The sequence below is a fragment of the Amphiprion ocellaris genome, chromosome 2, assembly GCF_022539595.1.
Source record: "Amphiprion ocellaris isolate individual 3 ecotype Okinawa chromosome 2, ASM2253959v1, whole genome shotgun sequence".
Lineage (NCBI taxonomy): Eukaryota > Metazoa > Chordata > Actinopteri > Pomacentridae > Amphiprion > Amphiprion ocellaris.
Window position 1 is genome coordinate 23411638 of NC_072767.1, and position 21300 is coordinate 23432937.

Here is a 21300-nt window from a genome sequence, read left to right on the forward strand (position 1 = left end):
GGTGGCTTTCAACTTTCTTTATTAACTTTCTGCTTCAACTTTAAATTAAATTTCCTTCACTAAGCCAGCCCTCTGGACTCCCAGTAAGCTGTGTTCCTATTGGCTGTCCAGGTGGCTGCTTGGTGTTATTAGGAACACCTGAGCAGCTCAGTGTTATCAGGAACACCTGAGCAGCTCAGTGTCTTCCTGCTTTGTTTTTCTGCAGACAAACATTTCCTCTGCTTCTCTTCACCACTGAACCGGGTTTGGCTCTGTTGCTTTAGTTCGTTCTTTAGGCGTTGGCTTGCAGCTTCCAGCAGTAAAATCGTCTTTAATGTGTTTCTTGGTGTGTTTTAGGGCTTTGTACTGGATAGCTGTCTTGGTAAATGAGGTTCTTTAGCCACAGTTAGCACATGGTGTTAATGTATGCAGTGATTAGTAGATTTGGTGCAGTTGTGTCTTTATCTTGGCTGTAGTGAGTCTTTAGAAGTTTTTGGTCAGACACATTCTGTATTCTTTTTTGAGAACCCACGTTGGTTGTCCAGAAGGTTCCTGTCCTGATTCTCTGTTCTCAGAGATTCTCTGGTAGGCTGCAGGAGACTTTAGCGTTTGGGTTGTGCTAGTTTGGTTTTTGTATGGTTTCATTTGGACGACTATCTTGAGGCCCCTCCATGTGGTTTAGTGAGGTTTTCTGGAACAGTTCTACAAAGCAACCTGCAGCAGAAGAGGCTTTGAGAGTTTTTAGGAAGTTCTGGAGACCAGACTTTAGAGAAGCAGAAACATTTGTCAGCAGTTTGAGCAGGAGAAGGTGAGCTTCAGAGTAGAAATGAGACGGAAACCTTCTTGACCCGTGTGGTGAGGTCCTGTACCAAGAGTTTGAGCAGGTTGTGAAGAGTCTGTAGTTCTTTGGTCTGAAAGCACAAGAAGAGTCGACTCATTAAAGGAGAAAACAGGAGATATTGTTGGTTCTTCTGTCGCTCTGCAGTTTCCTTAGACTGAATACCAAGTTTAAATTTTAAATGATTTACCATGTGAGCCCAAGAAGACTTCAATAAACTCCCTCCATCCCCTGGACACAACATATTTTATTACCATGTTAAATCTTTTTTTTTTTTTTTTTAATGTTTTTGAGTTTTAATCATAGTTTTTTCTCTTTGCTTGTTTAGTTTTGTCATCTGTGTAAAAGGTGCTAAACAAATAAAGTTGAATTGATAAACTGAATAATTGACTAACTCATGATTGTGACAACAGAAGTATTTTCATTGTGATTTAAGGGTTTATTTCATTTTTAAGGTTGGGGTTAAAGTCTTGACAGAAAAAGAAGATTAAAGAAATAAACTACAAAACAAAAAGCAATTAAATCAAACAAAAAAATTAATACAATAAAACTTTTAAAAAGTTTTACTGTTAAAAAGATTTAAGAAATTTAAGATGTAATTTTCTAATTAAACATTTAATTTTTTAATTAAATGTTTTGTCTTTTTGAGGATTTAATAATCTAATTAAATGTTTTGCATTTTTTAAAATGTTTAATGTTCTTGTTTAATTTTATTTTTTAAATGTTTACTTATGGAAAATATTTTATCTGTAATTTTTAATATTTGTATTTTTAAAATTTTGTTTAATTTCATAATGACATGTATTGTATGTTGTTGAATTATCTAATTCAATATTTTGTCTGTTTAATAGAGTTAAACATTAAATACAATTAAATTATATGTACATATACCACCTTTTAATGTTTAGTTTTCTTTTTAAATGCTTCATTGTATTTTCTGTTTAATTCCTATTTGAAGTTTTATTGTCTTTATGAGGTAATTTTCTAATTAAACATTTAATTTTTAATTAAATGTTTTGTCTTTTTAAGGGTTTAATAATCTGATTAAATGTTTTGCATTTTTAAAAATGTTTAACATTCTTCTTGTTTATTGTATTTTTTAAATGTTTAATGATGGAAAATACTTTATCTGTAATTTCTAATATTTGTATTATAAAAATTTTGTTTAATTTCATAATGACATGTATTGTATCGTGTCGAATGATCTCATTCAATATTTTGTCTGTTTAATAGAGTTAAACATTAAATTACATTAAATTATATTAAACAGACAAAATATTGAATGAGATCATTCGACACGATACAATACATGTCATTATGAAATTAAACAAAATTTTTATAATACAAATATTAGAAATTACAGATAAAGTATTTTCCATCATTAAACATTTAAAAAATACAATTAAACAAGAAGAATGTTAAACATTTTTAAAAATGCAAAACATTTAATCAGATTATTAAACCCTTAAAAAGACAAAACATGGGTGCCCATATAGCTCAACGGGTTAAGCGGGTGATCCATGTACAGGGGTTGGTCCCCAACGCAGCGTCCTGGGTTCGAGTCCCGCTAGTGGCCCTTTGCTGCAAGTTTTCCCCCGACTCTTCTCCCCTGTTTCCTGTCTGTCTCTCACTACACCTCTCCAATAAAAAGACAAAACATTTAGTTAAAAAATTAAATGTTTAATTCGAAAATTATATCTTAAAGACAATAAAAGTTCAAATAGGAATTACACTGAAAATACAATGAAGGATTTAAAAAGAAAATTAAACATTAAAAGGTGGTAAAACATTTAAAAAGAAAAACCTTAAAGATTTAATCGAAACATTAACAGACTGTCTGAAGGGTCAAACTAACAGAGAACTACTCAAGAACTTTTAAGATTTCAGTCCTCAGACTGTGTGAAGGTTGAAACTAACAGAGAAGTACTCAGGAACTTAGAAGATATCAGTCCTTGGACTGTCTGGAAGTTCAATCTAACAGAGAACTACTGTGGGACTTAGAAAATTTCAGCCCTCAGACTGTGTGAAAGCTCAGGTCCTGAGGACTCGGGAGGTCTGGAGGCTTTGAAAGTCTTGGAACTGAGGGTTCCACCCTCCAGCACAAAGGCTGAAGTCCAACCTCCTGAGAAAAACGATCGACTCGAGACTCAAGTTAAAAAAAACTCGAAAATGGCAAAAAAAAAAAAATGGATGCTAAATGCGCAAAAAAAAAAAAAAAAGTATCGCGCGCAGCTTAGAGGGAACAGTGGTCCCAAAACTGTTGATAAATTATTTCTCAATAAAACCTCATAACCAGTTACATAAGCACACCCTCTTTACTGACTCTTTACCAATAAACCCCAAGACATACTTTGCCAAAATCCATAATAATCCATAAAATCTTTATTTGCACCAGCCCCATGTGAAAATGACATCAGTCTGTATTTGTAGAGCATCTCATGAATGTAGCAGCACCGTTTAAATGTTTCATAACACAGAATATAAGCAAAGAGTATATAGGGATACAGACAAACATGGGAAATAAGAAACGTGCTCTTCAATAGTTATTGTCATTATTATTACTAGTAATATTCTTTTTGTGTCCACTACAACCCATACAATCATCTAGTGTAGTCAAACAGGAATGTGTGCATGGCGAATCAAATCCAAAACAATCCATGAACCAACGACCACGTCTTGATTGCACTTCATATTATTGACCACTAGATGTCCTACTCGAGCACTGTGTGTCATTGAGGCCTCGAGTAATGAACCATGTTTTGAATGAAGTGTCGAAGCTTCAACAAAGCCTCGATCAGCCATCACTATCAGCAGGTTCTCAGGTTAGCAGCTAGCTGCTGGCTGCTAGCTCCACTGTGGGCGGAACCAGCAGCACAAAAATAGCCGTTGTCCTCCACAAACACAGAGAGAGAAGTTAGAGCACTCACTCTGTCCCACTTCACATCAAGAGAAGTGTTATTGATTTATTTATTGAATACTGCTTCTTCTTCTTCGTAGTAGTAGTAGTAGTAATAGTAGTTTTATGATAATAATAATGATAATAACAACTATTATTATCATTACATGCATGGCATACACACACTCTACACTCACATATTCGTACATCACAACAACACTACAAGAGTCACTTCATATTTGAATTCTATTCTGAATCCACTTTATATTTAAGATATTTAAGATAAGAAAATCGTGTATTTCTCCCCACACCAGGGGAAATTCACATCGTTACAGCAAGCTTATTTAGCAATAAACACAGTAATAGTAATAAAATAATAATAAAATAGTAATAATATTAACAATATGTACAGGGATAAGAAACAAAAATGAATAAGTATGATATTGGCACACTGTAAACAAATAAGTGCAAAGATGCAGCAGTGCAAGAATTGCCATGCAAATTTTATGGGATGGGATGATACGATATGAGTCCGATTTATGTTACCGTCAGCCAGTGATGCTGATGTTGTAGAGTCTTACACCAGATGGGATGAAGGACCTGCGATAGCGCTCCTTCTCCTGGTTTTAAATACTGATTCCAGGCGGTAAATACTGCTTCACATTTTCTGGATATGTTGTCAAGAACTATGCAGACTCTTTGTTCTGTCTCTTTTGAACTCTTACTTTGTTGGTATGTCCAAGCCAGATCGCATACACAAAACATTTTGCTGTGCACTGTACCATGTACAACTGTATATGTAGCAAATACATTTAATTGTATTTTATTATTATAAAATCAAAAATAAGAAACATAATGGTAAATAAAAGTAGGCATAAAACAGAATAACAAGTAATATCAAAACACATTGTGACTACTACCACTATAAAATGTATATTTAAGACCACATCACATGCACACAAATCACACAAAGACATGCAAACACTTGTTGACATGAAATACTTTAGTGGTAAGTTATGTCAGAGAAATATAATTAGGTGTAGAACTATTCAGGCCAATTTGAACTATGTGTTTACATAAATGTAATATGTGTGTTGAAATAGATAATCACATAAGCCAGATCAGGATGTGTGAGGAAATTCTATATGTAACCTGTTTTGTAAAGGTTATTTTGTCTGCTCTGAAGATATTTTTAAGGCCAGAATGTTCATAACAAAAGACAGAACAGAGATTGTACGTGGGTTTAATATGACCGGGACATGCAGCTCCTGCCCATGAGCGCAGAATCAGGAGATAATGATGTATTTGAGGACCTATGATGCATGTTGGGCAGAGCAAAGAATAAATTAATGGATTCTGTGACTATGTTTAGTTCAGTTTGTTTAAACTCTCTGTGTAGTGGACAATAAACCTACTGCTGGACGGAAAATCACTGATTCTGCTCGTTTTCTTCTTTTCATATTTGTTAGAAAACCTATAATTCAGCTAATGTGTTAGTGTAGGGTTTGATAGTCTTATTCATTTTACTTATCAATTTTAAAAATGTATTTTTCAGTCATTTAATGGCAGCTGAACAGGCCCCAGACTCTAATATTTTTAAAACAAGAATTGATTATATTTGAGTTGTTGGTACCTTTGAAAAATTCCCCACATCTTACGAATAATCAGCATGAAAAGGGTAATGTCATTATTAATTTTTTTAATTGGCTCGTCATCCATTTTAAATCTAACATAGAGATGCAAAGGTGTATGAGCAGAGTGTGAATGAGGCTTTTTCAATCTCCCGAGTGTGTCATCTTGCTAATAGACAATCTTTGCCTCACCTCAGCAGACAAAATTCCAGGTAAACTTCAAAATAAAGCCTCTGCCACATCCATCATCTTTTAAATCCATCATCTTGGAGCAGCTCTAGTTCTGACATTTATTCCTGCTTTGATTTAACTCGACCTTTTTCTGCTCATTGAGGGTGACTGGAGTTTGTGTGCATGTTACCATAACAGCAGGTTTAATAGGGCTGAGTCCTCTCATTGTTGTGAATGTTTCTCACGCTCAGAAAGAGAGTTTGGCCTGATAGGTCTGAGAGAGACGCTTTTGGTTTTATAAAGTTATAAAGAGATGTTTGGACGATATCAGAGATTATTCTCAACAGTATTTTTACATGATTTATAGTATGAGGAAAGAGAAGAAGATATGGACGGTAACATTAGAAAAACCTGAACCAGACTCTGGTCCACTGATTGTGAGTAAAGTGAAGAAATCAACGAGAACTATGAAGTCAAAGGAGAAGATCAAAGAGACAAACAGCAGGTCCACCACAGACAAAGGCACTACTACATGTGAGACAGGGAATATAATGAGGCTTTGTGTCAACTTAATGCCTGTTTTGGCCTCAGCAAAGGAGCCTGTGGAGGAGGAAGAGAAGACAAAAGAAGGTAACAGCTGCCAGAGCGAAAAGGAAGCAGAAAACAGCAGCAAGAAAGACCCATCTGTGAGCAAATAAGAGGAACAGAAACAAGATTCTGGTGATTCTTATTTAGGAGTAACTGCAGAGGGAACAACAGAAACCAAACCATCAGTGAGTCCTCGGTTTGTGCTGCCGCCGATGACTCAACTAAAAGCAGCTCCCGAGTGCTGTGAATGTCAGAAGATTAAGAGGAGTCACACACCGCTTCCTCCCATCGTTTCATGCCAGCAAGAAACGCACATCTTGCACATCATCGTCTCTTAGAAGAATCTTTCTCTAAAAATACCATGTGGTGTTTGGGTCCGTGTACGGAGCTGGAAATTGGATTTTCCGTTCTGAAACGGGTATTGAAAACCAAAAACGAGTGGTTATTTGATTTTTGTTTTAAAATACAAACATTAAAATTGAAATACAAGGTGTTTTTCCTTTTCATGATCAAAAAGGGATATACGAAATTTTAAAAATGCTTTGATTTTCATTTTATATTTAGAATAACAAAAAAAATGAAATCAGTAAGAGACAGAAACGAAAAAAGGTCCGTTTTTTTTTCATTTTCTGAGACCGCAAGTGGTCATCAGCAAGTGTGGAGCCAAACGACAAGATTCTCAGAGGGCGGAGCCAGAGAGCAGTGATTGGTCAGACTGACTGAGAGCCAAAGAGCAGTGATTGGTCAGACCATAGAAGACAGCGCGCTAGCGGATCTAGTCTGTGTTTATCTATGGTCGGCAGGTCTGGTAGCATTTCTGGCTGCTGTTGATCTTGTTTTTGGAGTAAAACACGGTAAGAAGATAAATACTTCTAACCAGTAGCGTTGTTTTGTTGTACGTTAAGTCAGCGACTTGTGAAGAGTTGTGTTTTGTCGTGTTTGAGCAGTTGGTCCGGACGCGTTAGCTAGCGGGCTAATTAACACAGGTGGCTAACTTACCGCTGAACACCTGTGTTAGCTGCTGCTGCAGCTGTCCGTCATTAATCCAATTCAATTTTAATTCAGTTTTATTTATATAGCGCCAAATACAGTCAAATTGTCTCGAGACGCTTTACAGAACCCATATGCCTGAATTATTAGAATGAACTTCTCAACCTGTATTTCTCTGCTGTGTATTTTAGCTTTTAAAAAAGTTATTTTACTTTACGGTTAACTGAAACCCGTTCAGCTGCACTGAAGTTTAACATTCAGCTGGTTTGAATTAAACCGCGCTTAACTTAACATTGCGCAACATTAACTCTCTGAATCTCCATAATTTCATTAAATTCCTTCTCTCTTCCACTGCTCAAGTTCAATCCCGTATATAAAGTGACATTAATAGTGAATAAACTAACAACCAGCCATTGTATTTATTTATTATTGCACGTATTTGTAGTAAAACATGAGATGAAACATCCTACTTTTGGATCTAGAACTGCACAAGCCGTTCATTTTCAGTCACCTGACGAGTTAAACTCCCCTTTTTATGTGAGGTTGAAGCAGAAAGTTGTTTATAATTTGTGATACCTGTTATCTCTGACTGAGGCTTTAGTTTTTGTTGAGCTGATTTACACGTAGAAACTTTGTTCAGGAAAATTTCTCAATAGCTCAGAGGACAGGCTGCTTTTTACACAACCTTGTAAGAGAATGTCTGTCAATGCTTTCAGTAGAATTTAGAAACACAACACTTCCTAAACAGATATTTTGAGGCTGTGAGGTTGAACGTTTGAGAGTATATCAGTGTGTTTGTTTGTGGTCTTTGTGTTTCTTTTTGTTTCTTTACTCTGACATCCAGTTATACAAAAGTGTATTATGTGTGCAGTGCAGAAGAGATTTACTTTATTGTATGCAGTTTTAGTGGCCCGTTAGAGAAAATCATATCCATATATAGATTTTTATTAATTCCAGGGCTGATTCAGTAAAGATTATAATAATAACTACATCAGATAATTCTTTGTCGCAGTTGGACTTTTGCAGCCTGAGAGATGGTTGAGGTTTGCAGTTCTTGTTTTAGCAAAATATGTTATAATAGAAGATCTTTATTTTCATTGTACATGAAATTATCTGCAAACCAGCAAAGTGTATCAGTCTGAGGTATCTAAAAATAAATAAGAAAAATGCTTCTAAAGTCAATAATAAACAGAATATTTTGAGGGAATATTCTAAAAAGGAAAGAAAAGCTCCATTCTCACTCCTCTCAGGATAAACTGTCATTAAAATTGACTTTAAATTTAGCTTCAACACAAGATAAAAACATTTACTTTCATTACTGATGTTGTCAAGTTTTAATAAAGTTCATGCTACTTTTATAAAATGATGAAAGTGAATAAATTGTATTTCTGTGATCTGCGTTTGATTTCTGTCTTTTCTCCTGTCATCCAGATGTTCAGAGGGAGATGATGCCACATCTGGTCCAGCAGATGGAAGGTCTTGAAGTTCTCTGACTGGCCTCGACTGAAGATGGTCGTCTCACTGGATTTAAGGTTCAGATGCTCAGTAACAAACTCCACCAATGTGCCAACAGGGAAGCTTTAGGTTTATTAAATGTTGCTATGAAGGTTTCGCTGTTTTTCTTTGTGAATGCAATGTGCTCCAACTGAAAGTTGAATTAGAATTTAGAAGTAAATCCTTCCATCTGAAAGGATCTAGTTGCATTAATAACCTCATAACATTTTAATTTTTATTCCAGTCTTGGTTGAAAATAGAATCTCTGTATTGATTCAGGTAAAAACTGAACTTCACAGCATCTTGAAGCAAAACAACCAGATGAAAACTGTGATGGTGTTGGATTGTCAGACTGTAATGTTGCAGCTCAAAGCAGCTTTTCTAGCTCAGTTCATTCTGACATTCAGCTATGAATCAACACAGCAGATGGTGATCCATGCTGTGGAAGTCTCACATCTCCTGATTTAATGGAGCTGCTTTGCACTTTTTACACTGTTTATTCACCAACACTTTATTTAATAAAAGTCCCATCTAGTTTTTATGAGGAATGTGATGTTTTAATTTCTCTGTGAATAACTGCAGTCTAATGCAACAGCTGGAGTTGTAACATCTGTCCTGATATTGATCATGAAGTATTGATCAGAATACTTATGGTTAGCAGTCATCCCTGAAGTTTTACATTAAAATCTTTACTTGTGTTGTGAACTTTGGTAAGAAGCAGAAACGTTAGCGTTGCCATGGATACATGTGTTAAATTCTGTCCATGTTTCCATTTTGGGAAATTCAGTCCAGTACCAGAATGTGGAGGAATTTAGTCTCACAATCACAGACAACAAATATTATCTGAAAGTCAGGTTATTCTTGTTTATCAGCACAATACAAAAAGATTAATGTTAGAAATATTCCAGTTAAGACTCTAGAATATCGTGATTTATGTAAATTTACCTCAATAATATGAATGTTCAGGTTAAGATTGTACAGTGATATTTATTATGTAAGTTTAGCTGATTAAAGTTTATGACTCTGCACTAAAATATTATTTAAATTGACATCATTATTATAATATTTAGGGTCAGACCCTACAGTATTGAGATTAAGAAATCAAATATTCTATAAAATATAAATACACTGAACTCATTTGGAGATATTTAAGTGAGACTCTACAATATTATTTGACACAAATCTATCTAAATCAAAATTTTAATAATTTTCATGCCAAAAATTTACTGGACTGATTTAAATATTAAAATCACTCCTTTCTAAGCTTCTGCTGTACGTTCAAACCTGAGGCCTGAAATAGAAACACACAAGTATCTGTTTGAAGGAACTTCTGCAGAGTCCTGGTTCCAGAACATGATGATAGAATTATAGACAAACTTTAACAAAAGCTGCCTGAGAGTTTACAGGTTTTTATGTTGGATTTCTTCAGTAATTTAATGAGCGTTATCAGCAAAAATCAAGTGTTCATTTGATGAACTTCATTTCCTAAAACATCCAGAATTGGAGCTCATATCTTTGGCAGCTGTAAAGTTTCTGCTCCTTCAAAGTTCACAACACAATGAATTAATTCCTAAAACACTCTCAGTGCTGGAGAGCGTTTGTGATGCTGAAGCAGTGAGCAGTTTTTCTGTTTCTTCTCTGGAGATGCACAATGAGGGACGTCTGCAGAGACTGAGAAAGAGTCTCACCACATCCTGACATGAGGAAAAAGACTTTATTGAAGACTACAATGAGAAAAACTATCAGACAGCAGACGGCTGCATTCAAGGTGAGCTCTGAACATTTGATCTGGAACAGGAATTCAATAACGGCAGCATGAGCTTCATTTCAGTCTGTAGCTGCTGAATTCATGGATGAATCATCTGGCACTAGAGAGGAAGACCATCAAACATCCATGTCAGCTGATGGAGGTCCAAGAGTCTCACCAAACAACCAACCTACAGAGTGAAGACCTCGAATCTGATTGGACGGCCTCCTATTCAGCCACATGTATGGACAAATGCCTCTAAGCTGATTTGTTTTCTAAAATAAATCTAGTTTGAGTCCTAATCTATGCTTGTGTGTTTGCTTCTTTACACCGCTGTTAACAGTTTAGGCTGTTAGATTGTTCCAGATAAGACAAATACAAGATTCTTCAGAGCCGTTCTACCACTAGCCTGACAGGAAGAACTCCAACAGCTACTGAATGTTCCTGTGGTTCCCTCAAGGCTACAGGAGGAGCCCTACGAGGACGAGCCGGTCCACCTGATGGAGGCCAGTCGCTGCAGTTCAAAGCCAACACCGACTACGTGGACTTCTACTGGACCACACGGAGGCCTTCAAACCGGACCAACAAGTTCAACGACTCCCCAACTCGTGGGTCTGAGGATGCCGCCGAGTCTCGGTCCAGCCGGCCTCCTGTCTGTGGATGTTTGAGTGCTGAGAGGTTTGTGGATGCATGTGAACATGTCTGTGTTGAAACAGCAGCTTTTGACTCACTAACGCTGGTAAAAACCAAGAGGTCCTTTATTTGTGAATTCCACTAAAAAACTGATGAAAATAAGTTTGCCAGGGTTCTGACTGATGACAGATTATTAAATAATGAAAATAATAGTTTAAATATTCCTTTAAACAATCCTTTTAGGTCTACATTTCCTTTACACTGACTTCTTGGTATATGTACAAGTATTTTGGGTGGATTATACCATTAAGCCCAATGTTTCAGGGTTCTTCTGGGAATATACCATTAAACCAGCCGTTTAGGTAAATGTTCCAGGATGTTGGGTAGAATATACCATCAGATCAACCTTTTAGGTCTACATTGGAAGATTTTAGAGAAGAATATTACTCCAAACCATCCTTTAGGTCTACATTTAAGGTGGAATACTCCTTTACATCAAGATTTTTTGGTCTAGGATTTTGGATGGAATACTCGGTTAAACCAACATTTTAGGTGCATGTCCAAGGATTTTTGGTGGAATGTTCCTTTAAGGTGGATGTGTGAGGACCTTGTAGGTGGAATACTTCCTGAAACCAACCTTTTATGTCAACATTCAAAGATTTAAGGTGAAATATTCCTTTAAACCAACCTAAATTTCATGTTTTGATCATTATCAAGTGAGAAACCTCAATCCAGACTCCTCATAATGATGTTTGAGATTTATGCTGCTGTTATTTGTTTAGTCCAGACTAAATGACAGAAATTCACAACTGTAATTTTATTTCAGGACTCGGTTATTAAATGTCAAAACAATCCATGTGACTCTAAAAACTCAACGGCTTTACAAACTCTGAGATTAAACTCTCCACAAGGATCTAAAATAAGTTGGACTTCTACATGAGAGCTTTAATTATTCTTCATCTACTTCCTAAAAAGTTTGGTCAATAAAAAAGACAAAAACCAATATTTTCAGTTGAACTAAAGACAGACTTTGTGACTTTTCTGCTCACATGTTGTGTTGTTGTAAACTTTCAAATAAATAGCCGCCTAACCCCCTGGAAACCAGCGTTTGTCCTGTTTTTGTGTTGCTCCTCGGTGACCCTAGACCAGAGGTGGGCAATTAATTTTCATACGGGGCCACATGAGAAACTTTGACGGCTGTTAAGGGCCAGACCAGTACACGTAAAACCTCTGCTCAATATATATCTCAATAAAAACAATAAATGAAACAATACAATGATATAATCAAAATGTGGAACACAGAACACAACTATTTAATGAAAGATTTTGTTTTTTTATTCAAACTATGATTGCTGCCTATTGAGTTGTAGATATTTACTATCATAAAGACATACTTAAAATGTGAAACTGATTTTCCAAGTGCTATAATTACTTTTCAGCAGTCACTGTTTTTACAAATGAAGTAAGTAAGCAATCACTCAGAATTTATTCTTAATCAATATGACCATCAGCTGGCAGAGATTTGAAACTTGCCTTATCATGTCAGTTTTTGTTCATCATGAATGCTATGAGGTAACTGCTACAGCTTATCTGGACTAACAGCTGCTGGATGTACAATAACACTGCAACCATCTTGTACCATTATAGTGTTGTCAGTTTTTCTAAATCTACATTAAGATGACTGTGAAGCATAAAGAAAGACAACAGCTCCCCGCTACACTTACAGCAATGTTCAATATATCTCAATAAAAACAGTAAATTACACAACACAATGATGTACAATGCCCAAGTCTTGAATCTCTGCTCTCATATCCCAAACTCGTTGAAGCATCTTGTCCAGGCTGATCCATCTGACAGCTGTCTAGTAACCAAGGTCACCATGTTCACTATCATCTCCTCCAAAAAGAACGAACTGTAATTCAATGCTCTTGCCCTGATGAAGTTAACTACTTTAGTTACAACATCCGTCATGTGGTTGATTTTTAGCACTGACTTACACAACACCTCCTGATGTATAATACAATGCAAAAATATCAGTTTCTGTTATGGATTTATTTCAGTCACTTTATCTTGCATCCGTTTCAAAAGTCCAACATTTTTCCCTGTCAAATTTGGACAGCCATCAGTTGTAACACCAACCAAATTCTCCCATTTTAGTCCCAGCTAGTTCATGCGTGTATTTACCTCAGCGAACAAATCACTCACCGTCGTGGTTCCCTTCATTGGCTGCACAGCTGCCAGCTCCTCCGTCATCTCAAAGGTTTTTGTTAGTCCACGTACAAAGAGGAGTAACTGGGCTGTGTCACGGACATCACAGCTCTCGTCCAGAGCCAAGGAGAAAACGTCAAAATTGTCCACTTTGTTGTGCAGCTGAAGCTCCAGATTCTCGGCGCTGCTCTCCACCCGCCTCGTTACGGTTCGCATCCTAAGGGGCACATTAACGAACGCTCCTTTCTTCTCCGGGCATATAAACGCTGCAGAGTCCACCAGACATTCTTTTATAAACTCTCCATCAGAGAATGGCTTACTGTTTTTGGCGATTTTGTAGGATATTAGAAAACTCGTCTTGACTGCTGCATCCCTTGATGTGAGCTTTGGTAAAACAAAGTCATTGCTGCTTTAGCAGTTTAGCTAGCAAACCTTCAGATATCCTCGCCCGCACTGCATCACTCAAATGTTTGTACTTCTCCGCCATGTTTGGTCTCGTAATGTCGATTCAGATTATAATCCTTGAGCACCACGATCTGTTCGCCACAAACTAGGCACACAGATTTACCTCTGACTTCAGTGAAGAAATACTTGGAAGTCCATGTCTTGTTAAAAACTGCATTCGGAATCGATCTTTCTTTTTTTGCCATTCACCAACATCTTCCCGGTTTGAAGCTGACCAACAAACCAATCATGCATAAACCTTATGCTTAGTACGGAAAGCACGCGCGAAAAAACGTTAACTTAGCAGACCTTTCAAAATAAAAGCAGTGCAGGCGTATTGCTTGCATGTATTGTGATGATATATATTTGCATTGACTTTTAATATTTTCCAATGACCTCATACGGGCCAGTCAGGGTCGTCCGGCGGGCCGGATGTGGCCCGCGGGCCGTAGGATGCCCAGGTCTGCCCTAGACAGTCGGGTTGTAATGTTTTTTGAGCAACACACCATACTATGACGTTTTTACAACGATGGTTCTACTATGGAACCAGTTTGACATGTTCAGGTGTTCTTTGTGTGAAAACTCAGAGATTTCAGGTATCAGAAGGTGGTTTTCAACTTTCTTTGTTAACTTTCTGCTTCAACTTTAAACTAAATTTCCTTCACTAACCCAGCCCTCTGGACTTCCAGTAAGCTGTGTTCCTATTGGCTGTCCAGGTGGCTGCTTGGTGTTATCAGGAACACCTGAGCAGCTCAGTGTCTTCCTGCTTTATTTAGCTGCAGTCAAACATTTCCTCTGCTTCTCTTCACCATTGAATCGGGTTTGGCTCCGTTGCTGTAGTTTGTTATTTAGGCGTTGGCTTGCAGCTTCCAGCAGTAAAATCGTCTTTAATGTGTTTCTTGTTGTGTTTTAGGGCTTTGTACTGGATAGTCGTCTTGGTACATGTGGTTCTTTGGCCACAGTTAGCACATGGTGCTGATGTGTGCAGTGATTAGTGGATTTGGTACAGCTGAGTTGTGTCATTATCTTGCCTGTAGTGAGTCTTTAGAGGTTTTTGGTTAGACACATTCTGTATTCTTGTTTGAGAACCAACGTTGGTTGTCCAGAAGGTAAGAGTTCCTGTCCTGATTCTCTGTTCTCAGAGGTTCTCTGGTAGGCTGCAGGAGACTTTAGCGTTTGGGTTGTACTAGTTTGGTTTTTGTATGGTTTCATTTGGACGACTATCTTGAGGCCCCTCCATGTGGTTTAGTGAGGTTTTCTGGAACAGTTCTACAAAGCAACCTGCAGCAGAAGAGACTTTGAGAGTTTTTAGGAAGTTCTGCAGACCAGACTTTAGAGCAGCAGAAACATTTGTCAGCAATTTGAGCAGGAGAAGGTGAGCTTCAGAGTAGAAATGAGACGGAAACCTTCTTGACCCATGTAGTGAGGTCTTGTACCAAGAGTTTGAGCAGGTTGTCTGTAGTTCTTTGGTCTGAAAGCACAAGAAGAGTCGACTCAAAGGAGAAAACAGGAGATGTTGTTTTTTCTGTCGTTCTGCAGTTTCCTTAGACTGAATATCAAGTTTATATTTTAAATGATTTCCCATGTGAGCCCAAGAAGACTTCAATAAACTCCCTCCATCCCCTGGACACAACATATTTTGTTACCATGTTAAATCTTTTTTTTTTTTTTTTTTAAATGTTTTTGAGTTTTAATCATAGTTTTAGCATAGTTTTTTTTCTCTTTGCTTGTTTAGTTTTGTCATCTGTGTAAAAGGTGCTAAACAAATAAAGTTGGATTGATAAACTGAATAACTGACTAACTCATGATTGTTACAACAGAAGTATTTTCATTGTGATTTAAGGGTTTATTTCATTTTTAAGGTTGGGGTTAAAATCTTGACAGAAAAAGAAGATTAAAGAAATAAACTACATAACAAAAAGCAATTAAATCAAAGGAAAAATAATACTTAAAATTAATACATAAAATTAATACAATAAAACTTTTACAAAGTTTTATTAAAAAGATTTAAGAAATTTAAGATGTAATTTTCTAATTAAACATTTAATTTTTTAATTAAATGTTTTGTCTTTTTAAAGGTTTAATAATGTAATTAAATGTTTTGCATTTTTTAAAATGTTTAATATTTTTCTTGTTTAATTGTATTTTTTAAATGTTTAGTTACGGAATATATTTTATCTGTAATTTTTAATATTTGTATTTAAAATTTTTTTGTTTAATTTCATAATTACATGTATCTTGTTGAATTATCTAATTCAATATTTTGTCTGTTTTATATAGTTAAACATTACAATTAAATTACATCTGGAAATCAAATCAGACATTAGAAAAGAATAAAAGGTGAGAAAAGAGCAAAACTAAACGTTTAAGAAGAATCAAATTAAAGACAAAACATTTGAAAAGACACCAGTTAGACTTTAGAAGATCAAATTAAACAGAAGAGACAATAAAACCATCAAAAAGCAAAAACACATAAAGGTCTTAAAGGGTTTTCTAGTCTGAAATGAAAACATCACGTTGTTTCTTCAAACATTTCCTCTTTCTATGTTCTTGGTTTGATTGTGGACAGATTTACCAAGAACTCATTTAAGAAAACTGCTTTCTGGATAAAGTCTACTAGTTGTTGAAGGCATTGATCAAACTAATGCTACCTTCTGATCTCCACAAACTTTACTGTTCAGTGAAGAGAATCAAAGTTTGTTCAGGATTTCTAAAAACCCACAGGTGAAGGTCTGAGAAGAACTCAGATGGATGGTCTAAACGTGAAATCAAGACTCATGGTCACAAGTTTTAAGGCTTCTGTTAACCATAAAGTTCAAACTAATAGAGAAGTACTGAGAAACTTTTAAGATTTCAGTCCTCAGACTGTCTAAAGGTTCAAACTAACAGAGAACTACTCAAGAACCTTTAGGTTTTCAGTCCTCAGACTGTCTGAAGGTTCAAACTAACAGAGAACTACTGAGGAACTTGGAAGATATCAGTCCTTGGACTGTGTGAAAGTTCAATCTAACAGAGAACTACTGTGGGACTTAGAAAATTTCAGCCCTCAGACTGTGTGAAAGCTCAGGTCCTGAGGACTCGGGAGGTGTGGAGGCTTGGAAAGTCTTGGAACTGAAGGTTCAACCCTCCAGCACAAAGGCTGAAGTCCAACCTCCTGAGAAAAACGGTCGAGCCAAGACTCAAGTTAAAAAAAAAACTCGAAAACGACAAAAAATAGATGATAAATGCGCAAAAAAAAGAAGAATTAGTATCTGAGCGAGTAGCTCAGGGGATAAAGAGACAGACTACCGACTGGAAGGTCGCAGGTTCAAGACCCACCACCGGCAATTTTCTTTGTTTGTCTTTGTCAGGATTTTGAGAAAATTTAAGAAGTGTCTGGTCTTGAACCAGCGACCTGCAGCTCCACAGGCAAATCCTTAACTCACTGAGCTACAGATCAGATACAAAGAAATAATTTCGTCGTCCCTTTGGCATCGTAGTTCCTCAAGTGACCACGTGGGCAGAGCCGAGGCGGAGTCTGGGTGGAGTCAGGGCGGAGAGTGGGCGGGGAGGTGGGTGGTGGCCTCCCCCCTCTACTTCTCCGCCTCCCCCGACCACCCACCACACCTTCCCCCGCCCCACGAGTTCTTCGAGTCGCCACGAGTTCTTCGAGTCTCCACAGGTTTTCCCCAGTTTCTGGAGTTTCCAACAGGTCCGAGGCACAACAACTTGACATGAAGAGGTGTTGAAGTCAGCCAGGATGGACTGACTTTTTACAGCCACTGGAAGGAAGACCACTAGAAGAGCAGGTCTTTAACCACCATCCAGAAAATCCATGGAGTTGGTCAACTTTTAGCAACCTCCATCCAGATGTTCAACTTCATATCTTTGAGATTTTTAGCACCACAAACCTTTAGTATCACACTTTATTATCATTCATTAGGACTTTAATGGAATCCACCAGCAGATTTAGTTTTTGTTGACAAACTTTATTCTTGCTGTCGTGGGACTGCAGTATTTAAAACTGTTCCTTCTATTTTACCTCGTTTATTAGTTTTAGTGGGGAAAGTTATTTTAATTGTCGATTAGTCTCTTAAAAAACAAATAATAAATTGGATTAGTCAAGAGGTTAAAATTTCTTACTTTGTCATATTTTAAATGACAAAAAAATATAAAAATAAAGCGTCTTGAGACAATTTGACCTGTATTTGGTGTTATATAAATAAAATTGAATTCAAATTGTATGTATCTTGTAATGTTGGAGTAATTCAGCCATATATGTTGGAAAACACATTTTCTTTGTCCATTAATCTGTTGATTGTTTTCTCCAGTAATTCATTTCTTGCTTTGGTTTATAAAATGTCAAACCCAAATATATTCAGTTTACTGTCATAAAAACCAAAAAGATTTACATTCCTGATGCAGGAATCAGGCAGTTTTTCACTTTTTATCTTAGTTTAGTCAGAAAGATAGTTGATAATGTGTGAATTGTTGCAGCTTGTGAGCCGTACAAGGTTTTAATCTTTGGGGCCGAGTGTCAAAAAACATTTAGAAACCAACATCAACAAAACACTCAACAAAGATTTGAACATCATTTCCATGACAGTGTCAAATTAAAGGACATTTATTTCCAACGTAAATGTGTGATATTCATCCTCTGGAGCTTTCTCTTCACATCGTCTTCCACCTGGACTGGTTTGGTCGGGAGTATGTGCAACAAACATTTGAAAAACTGCACTTTAACATCAATGAATGACACTGAAGTTTAATCTCTACATAAATGAGACTGAGTCTGAACGTGCTGCTCTGTCATTAACTCCTAAGTTTAGGGAAAGTTCAAACAAAAGAGGACAGTTCAGATAAGACTTGAGAATGAGCTTATTTTGAACAAACATCTCAGACTTTCTGAGCTTCAGCACCTCTAGCAAGATATTTTAACAACAAGCAACTCAAGAGATCCAGAAGTTGGAGAGAGTTAGCTTTAGCTGAGCCAAAGAACATGTGGGACACTAACCTAGCAAACATTTCAGACTTTTCTCTGTGAATTCTGAGAAATAATTTACTATTTAATGACAGCTACACATCTTAACTCAGTCTCATTAAAACAGACTCTAATTCAGTGTCATCCATCCATATTAAAGTGCAGTTACCCAAAATGTTTGCTGCATGAGCTCCAACAAAACCTGTCCAGGTAGAAGGCCACTTTGACAAACAGGAAGTGGACGATTCCAAGCAGATTTATAGAAGGGGGAACCGGACTGTACTAAGTGTGGTGGAGTACAAAGGGGTGTTTTATGGGTTTTTAAGGCTGATAATGATTATTAGTGAGACATTTGGAGGTAGATATTCATTTGCAGTAAATGAAAGTATTGAAAATCTTGGAGTTAAACTTAGAAGAACACTAACAGAAAACTTTGATACGTTTTTGTTTTGTTTACAGATGTTAAGTTAAAGGAGTTTTATTCGTGACGTATAACCAATCAAATCACCCCAGAAGACAGAGCGACCACAGGTAGATCAAGGTTCAGAGCCAAAGTAGCGCCACTTTTAAATTGATTTATTACCGTAAATCAGTAAAAAATAAAACACTATTAATCAGTAAATCAGTCAGCCCACAATTACTACAATTCTACAATGTATGTCTCTTTGCTTTGACTTGTTATTTGTACAATCTACGATGTATATGATGGCGTTTTTTCATACCAAAGGCTATACTATGATGTTTTCTAAGAGACATACCATGCTACTCTGGTTGTTCTGGGTCTGGGCCACTGCACTCCTCCTCTGTTGTTTTCTGGATTGTACTCAGCTGCATGCCTTCGTCCACCCGGCCTCCGTTGACTCGTCCCACCTGCCGTCTCTGGAGCTGAAGCTGGATTGGAACAGACCAAAGTACAGTCCAATCACGATTCCAGCTGCCTCTCAAAAGGCTCCTTCATCTGGCAGGTGGCAGCACTTCTTCTGAGGGGAAGCTGAGCTGGCCCGGCAGAACTTTGGAGATGTGTTCCAGTGGTTGGTGGATGTGTGGGGAGATAGAGAGGGACCTTTGAATTGTTCAGAAAGGAAAACAGGAAACCCATTGGTAGTTTTAGTTTAGGGTGCTGCTGCGGTGTGTTTTTGGGTTTTAAGAGGTGAACAGGAAGAGTTTCTTTCGTATTGATTATCTTTTACTTTGTTCATGGGTGGAATGCCCATCAATGTCAACATGAAGTTCACTTTTAGTTCTGTTGATTTATTTTTATTTTACTAACACCCATTTGTTTTTAACTCCCTCACATGTTGTGTTGTTGTAAACCTTTCAAATAAATTCTCGTCTAACCCTCTGGAAACCAGCGTTTGGACTGTTTTTGTGTTGCTCCTCACCTACTGACAGCTGTGGACTAAAGGCTATACTGTGACGTTTTTTAGAGCGACATGCTATACTATGATGTTTGTTGAGCGACACGCTATACTATAGGCTTTTTTAATTGACATATTACTGTGACGTTTTTTTTGTTTTAGTTTTTGTTTTTTGAGCAACATATAAGAATTCGAGGGCTGCACAGTGGTGTAGTTGTTAGCACTTTCGCCTTGCAGCGAGAAGATCCCTGGTTCGCGTCCCGGCTTTCCCGGGATCTTTCTGCATGGAGTTTGCATGTTCTCCCTGTGCATGCGTGGGTTTTCTCCGGGTACTCCGGCTTCCTCCCACAGTCCAAAAATATGCTGAGGTTAATTGATTACTCTAAATTGCCCGTAGGTGTGAATGTGAGAGTGATTGCTTGTCTCTGTATGTAGCCCTGCGACAGACTGGCGACCTGTCTAGGGTGTCCCCTGCCTTCGCCCGAGTCAGCTGGGATAGACTCCAGCCCCCCCGCGACCCTAATGAGGATTAAGCGGTGTATAGATAATGGATGGATAAGAATTCGAACAGTTTTAAAAGTTACTATACTTTTACTTGTGCAATGAAATTATTATTCTATGGCATTTTTTAGACAACATATTATACTCATGTTTTCTTGAATTACATGCTATTTTGACAATATACTGCACTATGACATTTTTTGAACCACATATCATACATGACAATTTTAGGCAACATCCTATCATTTTGCGCTTTTTGAACCACATAATAATCTATGTTTTGTTTTTTTCTTGCCAACATGCTGTACTATGTTATTCTTGAGTAAAGCATACTATACTTTGTCATTTTCTGAACTACATCCTATACTATGGCGTTATACACAGAGTGCTTTGGTTACATGTTGATTTATAATCTAGATTTTTTTCTGTTTTTTTTGTTGACAGGATTACCACAGATCTGACCATGAACACCGTTGACACCCACCTGAGGGAGACGCTGCCTAAGATCTCAAGGCTGCTTGGTTGTGGTCTTTCTGGTCCTGCTCCAGAACGCCTTCATCAACTACGTCTTCTTTTGAAGAGGCCCTCAGATGCTGCAATCTCTGACCTTCAGGAGCAACTGCTACTTTCACTCTGTAACGAGACGGCGGTTATTTTATAGACCCAGCTCCTGGCGGCTTTGAGTGAAAGTTTAACACCCATCAAAACGGAACTACAGACAGGTAAATCTGAGCTGTCTGTCAGTGTTTCAAACATCAAGTTCGACCCGGCTGTCCTAAAGCACGCTGTAGATGAAACTTCACTCTCCACATCACCGACGACATTGTCACACTCCAAAGCAGAGCACCTGTCTACTGAACTT